This window comes from Oryzias latipes, chromosome 2, assembly GCF_002234675.1.
Source record: "Oryzias latipes chromosome 2, ASM223467v1".
NCBI lineage: Eukaryota > Metazoa > Chordata > Actinopteri > Beloniformes > Adrianichthyidae > Oryzias > Oryzias latipes.
In genome coordinates this window covers 717629-727201 of record NC_019860.2, presented here as the reverse complement: position 1 = coordinate 727201, position 9573 = coordinate 717629, and the positions used below count along the sequence as shown (strand labels likewise).

Here is a 9573-nt window from a genome sequence, read left to right as displayed (position 1 = left end):
CCTGCTGGATCTTTTTCAGGATTTTCATTATCTTGTTTGAGAATCCAAATGAGTCACTTTCAGATTTTTGCAACCTGTATTTTATTTTTATTTTCAGATGCTTTACTTCATCTTTGGTGACTTTTTGTATTCATTTCTAATTTCTTAAATGAGTGATTCATGGTAAAGTAAGGTTTTTTTATTTATTTGGGGATTGATGATGAAGTTTGAAGTTAGTCTTTTTACTTTTGAACCTGGTGAATCAGAATATGTTAAATACGTGTTTTTTGTTAGATTTTCTTTCTTTTTCAGGTCTTGTAGTTCAGCTCTTTGCCTCTTGAGTTTATGTTTTGTTCTTCTGTCCTTCCTCTGAACAGATGGACGCTGCCTACAAAGGAAAACAAACTTTGGTTTGTTTGTGGGAAGTCTTCCTTTTTGTCCTTGTTTTATAAGGAATGTAAAATGAATCGCATCAAAGGACATTTCATAACACTGCTTTCTGTCCAAACCTTGAGTATTGTTGTGATGGATCTTCTGCTGAAGTCACCAATTCTTTGAGTATTTTTTTCCTCTCTTTTTCTACATTCTTCTTCCATCTTTCCCGCTCTCTCTGAAGGTATTTCTCCCTGCTGCTGGTTCCATCGTATTCAAAACTTTTTCATGGAACTGAAATATATTCAGTATGCAGTATGATGTTTTTGATTGAATATATGGTTATTATTGAAATAACTGTATGTTTCTAACAACACAAATATTAAAATCTCGTAATATTAAAACATGTTACGAGTTGAGTGTGACAGGATTGAAGATTTGGATCTCCTCTGTACCTCTCTGTTCTTCTCCCTCCTCATCATCAGCTGATCTTCTCTCTTTCATCATCATCATCATCATCATCATCATCATCTGAACCTCTCTCCTCGTTCTTCTCTGTTGGGACTGACTTGTCATGTACGTCTGCTCTTGTTTTCCTAAAATAAGTGAACAGATGTTCAGCAGTAGTTTAAACCAGAATGAGCATTTAGGTTTTTGTGACTTTAATAGTTGAATTATTTCTACCTGAAGTCATCTCTATTGTCTTTGATATCAGATGCATCACCAACCTCATGTCTGTCTGCTTCACCTCTTGCCTGGGTTCTTCTCCACCAATTCATATGGCAAATATGATAAACATTAAATAAGATATAATATTAAATATTAACTCAAATGGCCAAGCAAGGATTATTAACTGTTTGAAATAATTCAACATCTTGCTAATGCAAATTTTTAAATGAAGAATATTTGAAAATGACTGACTTGGTATGAGCTGGCTTTGTTCTGAACGTCCACCTTCAGACGAACATGTTTTCTTTCCTCCTTCCTTCCTCTTTTCTTGTTTTTCTCTCCATCCTCACAGCTGTGTTATATAAACTGTTTGTTACTTCTCGTAACTGAAAAATCCAAATGCAGGAAGGACTCGAAACCAACGTTGAGTAGTCAGAAGATTTGCTCTAAGTACACGAGGAAACACTTCGGTGCCCCAGCCATGTTGGAGAAAATGTGGAGACATAAACGTAGATCAGTCCCACATTTTTTGGTCTTGTCCCAAAGCTAGTCCCTTTTGGAAAATATTTACCAGATTATAACCAAGGTCCTGGGCTACAATATACCAAAAACATGTTTATTTTTGTATCTGGGCAATATTTTAGAAAATGTACCAAAAATTACAGATATTTATTCAAAATTTTTCTAGCTGCAGGCAAGAAAACAATCACGAGACGATGGTACATGACAGATTCACCAACACAGCAGAAATGGGGAAAAAATGTGGAAGAAAAATATGTGATGGAATTGTTGAACCATAGGATAAGAACTCAAGAAGACTTTTGTCATAAAAAGATGGGAGAAATGGACTAACTACAAAACGATATTATAAGGACTTATACATGAACAATGTCGTTAAAAACCTATAGATCAAAGGCAACCCAAGGTATTACTTGTTTTTTGTCGTTTTGCTTTGTGAACTTATTTTTACTGTTCCCTCTGCTTTTTGTTGTATGTTTTAACTGTGTTACAAAAGCAATAAAAAGAAAGTTTAAAAAAGAAAAGAAATAGGAAGTTCAGTCAGAAAACTGTGGAAAACATCAATCAAAGCAAAACTCTGAGTCTTTCAAACTGCATGAGTCAATATTTGATCATCAACAGAACAGAGATGATAGAAAAGTGATTCAACTGAGAGACTTTTGTTCACTAACTGAGATCAGACGGGATTTCTGCTCCAAAAACTGACTTCAGAGGACTTGAATCCAAACCAGTGAGTCACGTGACCACAGCGTTTGTCCGTGTCTCCACTATGAACATTCTGGTCACATGACCATGTTGGAGGTTTCTGAATGAAACTCTGTGTTTGTTTGTCAATGAGAGTTTCTGGAGAACAGAAATCAAGTGTGAAACATCTGGAACCAGAATCTAGTGATCCAGAGTTCTGGTTCTGTCCCTGTTCCAGAGACAGAACCAGGATCCAATGCCTGACCCACACATAGATCTTTGTCATCCAGAAATATTCTGTCTGATCAATGATTCCCTCAATCCTTGATTGGTCCATCCCAAACTCACATCTGTCCATCAAATGGAGATCAAAGAAGAAAGTGATGATCTAGAAAAGAATCTGTTTGTCTGCAGGTCTGTTTTTCTCCAGATCCTGGAGCTGCTGAACATGTGAATCCAACCCATGTTTCAGATCAACACTCCAAGTTAGAATGAGAAGAGGAAGTGCAGTTATCCATCAGTCCACCGGAGGAGCTGCAGCACAATAACTGTCCACTTGATGCTGAGAGAGACAGTGGAGCTGATCTCAGATCAGTTCCTGCTGCAGCTCTGACACTCATCTCCACTTCCTCTGATTCCTCCATCACTCTGCTCTCCACCTCCCAGGAACACCGTCCAGTCACAACATCTCTGCAGACCAGCTGCTGCTGCTGCTCCTCTCTGCTCCTCCAGGAGGAACATCAGTCATTCCACTTCCACCTGCAGAGAGAAAGTAAAGAGACAGAGATGAAGGAGTTTCTCCTGATCCTGGTCTGTCAGTCAGTGATGCAGCACAGCAGCAGAAAGAGCAGCAGGAGCTTCAGTCCTGTTCAGAGCAGCAGCTTCCTGTCATCTTCACCTGTTGGAGCTTCTGCTGCTCTGATTGGCTGACTGTTGTCCTGAAGCCTGTCATCATTCTCCTCAGAGCTTCACTGAGAAGCTGCAGCTTCACAGGAAACTCTGCATCTTTGCTCTCAGACTAACTTTAGGACCAAACATCTGGAAGCAGCTGGACTGACTCCAACCCTCTACTGACCTCAGAGTCTGCAGTTTGGAGTTTGGACTCTCCACCAGATCCTGGAGCTGCTGAACATCTGAAGACTGAAGGTAGTTGATCCTCAGGTCCAGTTCTGTCAGGTGGGACGGGTTGGACTTCAGAGCTGAGACCAGAGCAGCACAGCTGGTCTTTGACAACCTGCAGCTCCTCAACCTGAATCCAGAAGAAAGAGTTGAGTTTAAAGACAAAGTTCATGTTTTTCATCCTTCACTTCTTCTAAAAAGTTCAGAGCTGAAGAAGATCAGAAAGTTTAGAAAAAGTCCAAAGATGTGAAGCAACAGCAGCAGGTCAGAAAAGTCCAGCAGAAGCAGAGAAGAAGGGACTCCGGTTACGTCATGGCTGAGGTGAGCACGTAAACGACTAGCTCCGACAGACTCTTGGCAAAAGCCGATTTCAGAAAAGTCTACTGACAAATAAACGCAAGATTTACAAGACTGAGACACTGCAGGGAAGATGTCGACCCAAAGAATAAACAAAAAAGAGGCTAAAGGAAACAGAAATGACGACGGAAAAGTAGGCTCCAAACAGCTAACGCTAGCTGAAGCTACACCAGGGAAAAGCATGGCAGATGCTAATGCTGAGTCCGAGATGCTAGCGGAATTAAAGAAGTTCCGAAAAGAAAATATGGACTCTTTTTGCGACCTGAAAAGCTCCCTAAACAGGTTGGAAAATACGATGGAGGAGCTGAAACAACGCACTGAAGGTCTAGACAAACGATTAACCGAAGTGGAGAATCGAGTGAGTGCTAAGGAGGATAGCCACATCCAGCACGAGAAAGTACTGAGCTACTTGCTACACAGAGAAGCTAGCCTCGCTAGGAAGTGCGACGACATGGAAAATAGACTCCGGCGGAATAACATTCGACTTTATGGAATTCCAGAGGGGTCTGAGAAGGATGACATGGTGAAATTCGTGTGTCATTTCTTTAAAACTGCTCTGGAAATCAGAGAAGAGATCGACATCAATGTGGAAAGGGCCCACAGAGCCCTTGGACCGAAACCCAGAAGCACAACAGCGCCACCACGCTCCATCATAGTTCGCTTTCTGGACTTTCAAGTGAAACAAGCTGTGCTGCAGCAGGCATGGAAGCAACGTCAAGTCAAGTTCCAAGGGCACAAGGTATATTTTGACCAGGATTACTCATCTGATCTACAGAAGAAAAGAAAAAAGGTGCGAGAGGTTATTAAAAAATTCAAGGAGAAAAACATCAGAGCTCAGTCACCATATCCGGCCCAACTGAGAATCTTCATGCAATCAGGCGCAAGATTGTTCCCCTTCTTACTGGAAGCAAAATCTACATTGAAAGAGCTGGGAGTAAACATGGAGATGGAGGACAGAGATGTCTTGGAAATGGAATTAGCCAGAGATGGATGGAAAACCCACTACAACGACAGAAGACAGAACCGACTGCAGCTGAGCACAGCAGACATTAGAGCCCTCATCAGTGGAGGCCACAAAGACCCAGAGAGTGTTGGACATGAGTAAAGTAGGCAAGGTGGTGAGGTAAGATGTAAACACCTGCAGGGACATTTCAAAAAAAAAAAAAAGTTTGTCAGTGACTTTATAGTTTCAATTTTAGCTATTTTTTCTTATTATTCGGCTATAAGTATAAGTAAATTAAGAGAAGAAAGTTAAAATATCAGATGGGTCTGTCTGGATGAGTCTGTGTTTCTCATTCTAATGGGGACTCAGCCTTTAAGGCGACAAAAGCACAACCACAGGAAACCCTGGAAGACCGTCGCCACCGCACTATGTGCAATTTACCCAGGAAGCACAAGCTTCCTGCCCATGAAAGAACGGGAGTGGGAGGTTCCGGGCTGGATTAGCTATTTGCTGCTGTTCCTGGGGCTGACCACTGGATTATTGGAGGTCCATAACTGTGAACTATTGAGTTTTGAAAAATGTTCAGTTCAGTTGTTGTCGTTTTTTTGTTTGTTGGCATTCAGCAGAAACCTTTGCAGTTGTACACTTATTTTTTTTATCAGAAAGTATGAACAAAATTGTTGTGGTTAGTTATAACGTGAACGGAGTCAATAATCCCATAAAAAGAAAAAAAATTATATCCCAGTTGAAAAGATTAAACTGTTCAATTGCCTTGCTTCAAGAGACTCATCTGGATGAGAAGGAACATCAGAAACTTAAAAGAGATTGGGTGGGCCAGGTTGTCAGTTCAACTTGTGGGGAAGGCAAAAAGAAAAGAGGGGTAGCCATTTTGTGTCATCGAGCTTTAGGTCTCACAATTGAGAAAACCTTTACTGATAAAAAAGGTCGCTATGTAATGATGGTGGGAAATATCGGGAATGTTAAAGTATCAATTTTGAATCTTTATGCACCAAATGAAGATGACCCATCTTTCTTTAAAGAAATAACTGTCATCTTAACTTCACACGCTGAAGGGTTCCTGTTGGTGGGGGGAGACTTTAATTGTATCTTAAACCAACATTTAGATAAGAAACCATTTGTGCCAGGACCGACACCACGCAAAACAAAGTTGCTGCATAATACAATGCAGGAACTGGGACTTATGGACATATGGCGACATAAACATCCAAAAGAGAAGGAATATACTTTTTTCTCCAAAGTACATAACAGCTACTCCAGAATAGATTTTTTTGTGTGTCAAAAAGAGATGCCTATAAAGTCACAAACTGCTATATTGACTCGATAACAATATCTGACCATGCACCAGTAGTCCTCTCATTAAATCTGCAAAATAACAATGAAATCCGACAATGGAGATTAAATGTTTCTCTTCTAAACAATCCGAAGGTGGTCAACGATATTAAACAAGAATGGAAAAACTATTTGGAAAATAATGATAATGGAGAAACCTCGCTCACTATATTATGGGAAGCCGCAAAGGCAGTGCTGAGGGGCAAAATTATAGCGATCTCATCTAAAATAAAAAAAGATAGGGAAAAAAAACAAAAGAAACTAGAGAAAGACATAATGGATTTGCAAAGAGAACATCAACAGACAAATGATAAAAACACTCTAAAATCTTTAAACCACTGTAGACAGACATATATCGATTTATTAACCAATAAAGCAGAGGGAGCCTTACGATTTGCTAATCAGAGATATTATGAATCAGGAAACAGGGCTAGCAGATTATTGGCATTCCAATTACGCAAAGCTCAAGCCAAGCGAAGCGTAGCAAAAATACTTAATCCGTCCTCAAAGAAAGTAGTATCCCACCCAAAAGATGTAGCGGAAGCCTTTTCTGCTTATTATGAAAAATTGTATGACTCACCGGACATTGCAAATAGAGAAGAAAAGATCAAAGCCTTTTTAGAAAAAATTAAGACGCCCAAATTAACTAAAACACAAGATGAAACTTTAGTAGAGCCCATTACAAAGATAGAAATAGAAAATACAATTAAAAACCTGAAAAACAATAAATCTCCAGGGATAGACGGGTACCCAGGTGAATTTTATAAGTGTTTTAAAGATGAAATCTTGCCTCTTTTACAAAAAGTTTTTAATCATACTTTAATAGAAAATGACCCACCTAAATCCTGGTCTCAAGCAATAATATCAGTAATACACAAAGAAGGTAAAGATCCTGCAAGCTGTGCCTCATACAGACCCATAAGTTTACTTTGCTGTGATATGAAAATTTTGACAGCAATATTGGCTAAGAGAATCCAGAAATATATAAGGAATTTAAATAAACCAGATCAGACTGGATTCATACCCGGTAGATTAGGAATAAATAATATAAGAACAACGCTGAATATCATGCAGGCAGCTAAAAAGACATCAGAACCGTCAATGCTCGTAAGCTTGGATGCTGAGAAAGCATTTGATAGGGTTAATTGGCTATATCTTGAACGGGTGCTGGATACTATGGGATTCCACTCGGATTTCATCAAATGGATAAAAGTGTTCTATACAAAACCCATCTCAAAAGTACGGGTGAATGGATGCACTTCTGCAGGTTTTAGAGTCAGAAGAGGAACCAGACAAGGGTGCCCCCTCTCACCGTTATTGTTTGCAATTAGTATAGAACCCCTGGCTGAACTCATCCGAAAAGACCAAAGAATACAGGGCGTGTCAGTCGGAAGAACAGATTAAAAAATCTCACTTTATGCAGATGATATTATATTATACCTTAAGAACCCACTTGCTTCTGTTCCCCCTCTTTTGGAATGCCTACAGAATTTTGGATTAATATCGGGATACAAAATTAATGAATCCAAATCGCATGCTATGATGATAATAGGGGAGAGGCCAGCAGACTTGGATAAAATAGTTTCATTTAACTGGACCACCCAAGGGTTTAGATATTTAGGAGTAATGATTACATCACAACATTCTAAAATGTACACAGAAAATTACGGTAAATTGATTTTAAATTTAAAATCTGATTTAACACGTTGGGAAATTTTACCTTTGTCCCTAGTAGGTCGAATAGAAACGGTCAAAATGAATGTTCTCCCTCGCCTGCTATATCTTTTTCAAGCTCTTCCCATATGGATCCCATCCTCCACTTTTAAAATATTAAATAAGATGATCTCTACATTCGTGTGGCAAAATAAAAAGCCTAGAATTCGGAAAAAATTATTATGTAGTTCTAAGACATATGGCGGTTTAGGATTACCAAATCTCAAGCTTTATTATTGGGCGGCTCAACTAAGAGGGTTGGCTGAATGGGTGAGCCAAGATGAGGACACAAATTGGATAAAACTGGAAAACTATGCTTTTCCCTCAGTTTCACTTGAAACAGCACCATTCCTGGGACAGAAAAACTGGAGAGACCTCAAAATAAAAAACAATTTGATACTGTGTACACAGAGAGTATGGTCAACTGTGAGGAAAAACATTGGCGCCCCCCTGACAACTTCAAGAGCACTCAAAATTTCCAAAATAGCAGACTTTTTGCCAAACAAGATAGATCCTGGTTTCTCAGACTGGGGCAAAAAAGGTTTATTAACAATACATCAATTATTTGACGGAGACATCTTAAAATCTTTCAAACAATTACAAGATAAATACGGTATAGATTCCAAGGATTTTTACAGATACTTGCAAATAAGGGACTACTTAAGGTCGTGTGGGGAATGGGAGGCTTTGAGACAACCACCAACTCAAATAGAACAGTTAATGATCAAAAGCATTGTTGACAAATCAAGGAAGAAGATAGTATCAAATTTGTACAAATGTCTGCAGGCACACCTGTCAGATAATTCATTAGATCTGAAAGGAAAATGGGAATTGGAGGCAAACATTGTCATTGAGGATGAAAAGTGGGAAACAATCTGCGAGGGGGTTCATAAAATTTCAAACAGTCCTACATGGAATGAGTTCAACTGGAAGATTATGATGAGATTTTTCAAGACTTCTTCTTTCTCTTTCGGCTTTTCCCATCAGGGGTCGCCACAGCGAATCATCCTTTTCCACCTCACTCTATCATGAACATCTTCTACCCTAACATTAGCCAACTTCATGTCCTCTGTCAAGACATCCATGTATCTCCTCTTTGGCCGTCCTCTTGCCCTCCTGCCAGGCAGCTCCATCTCCAACATCCTTCTACCAATATATCCACTATCCCTCCTCTGAACATGTCCAAACCATCTCAGTCTGGCTTCTCTGACTTTGTCGCTAACACAGGCAACATGAGCCGTCCCTCTGATGTACTCGTTCCTTATCCTGTCTAACCTGGTCACTCCTAAGGAGAACCTCAACATCTCAACATCTTCATCTCCGCCACAGGGGTTGCAAGCCAGTTGCCTCTGTGCCGGTCCCAAGCCCGGATAAATAGAGAGGGTTGCGTCAGGAAGGGCATCCGGCGTAAAAATTGCCAAAATAACCATGCGAATCATGAGATTTTTCAAGACTCCTTACACAATATCTAAATATGACAAAAATAAATCTGATCTATGTTGGAGGAAATGCAATAAAATTGGAGATCACACACATATTTTTTGGGACTGCCCTGTTCTGATACCATATTGGCAAGGAATTCAAAACATTATTAAAGTTATAACACAGGTCAACTTGCCATTAAATCCACTTTACTATATAATAGGCATCCTTCCAGAAGAAGGTATAGAAAAGAAAAAAGTTAAACTTATACAAATCCTTCTACTGGTGGCAAAAAAGATGATTACCAGATCTTGGCTTAAAACCTCACCCCCGACTCTTGAACAGTGGCTGGAGGCTTTGAGGAAAGTTTATTTGATGGAAAAAATAACAGCTAAACTTCATTTGAGGTCAGAGATGTTTTATGACTTATGGACTCCTGTGACTGA

At 39.6% G+C, this 9573-nt stretch overlaps 1 long non-coding RNA gene across 1 annotated transcript; it reads right to left on the bottom strand.

The window, feature by feature from the left end:
• Window positions 1-1357: 1357 nt before the first annotated feature.
• LOC111948449 lies at window positions 1358-3380 on the bottom strand. The gene is made up of 2 exons (XR_002874461.1): window positions 3299-3380; window positions 1358-2982 (listed from the first exon to the last, which is right to left on the bottom strand). It is a non-coding gene; the product is annotated as an uncharacterized LOC111948449 (long non-coding RNA).
• Between the last annotated feature and the right edge of the window lie 6193 nt (window positions 3381-9573).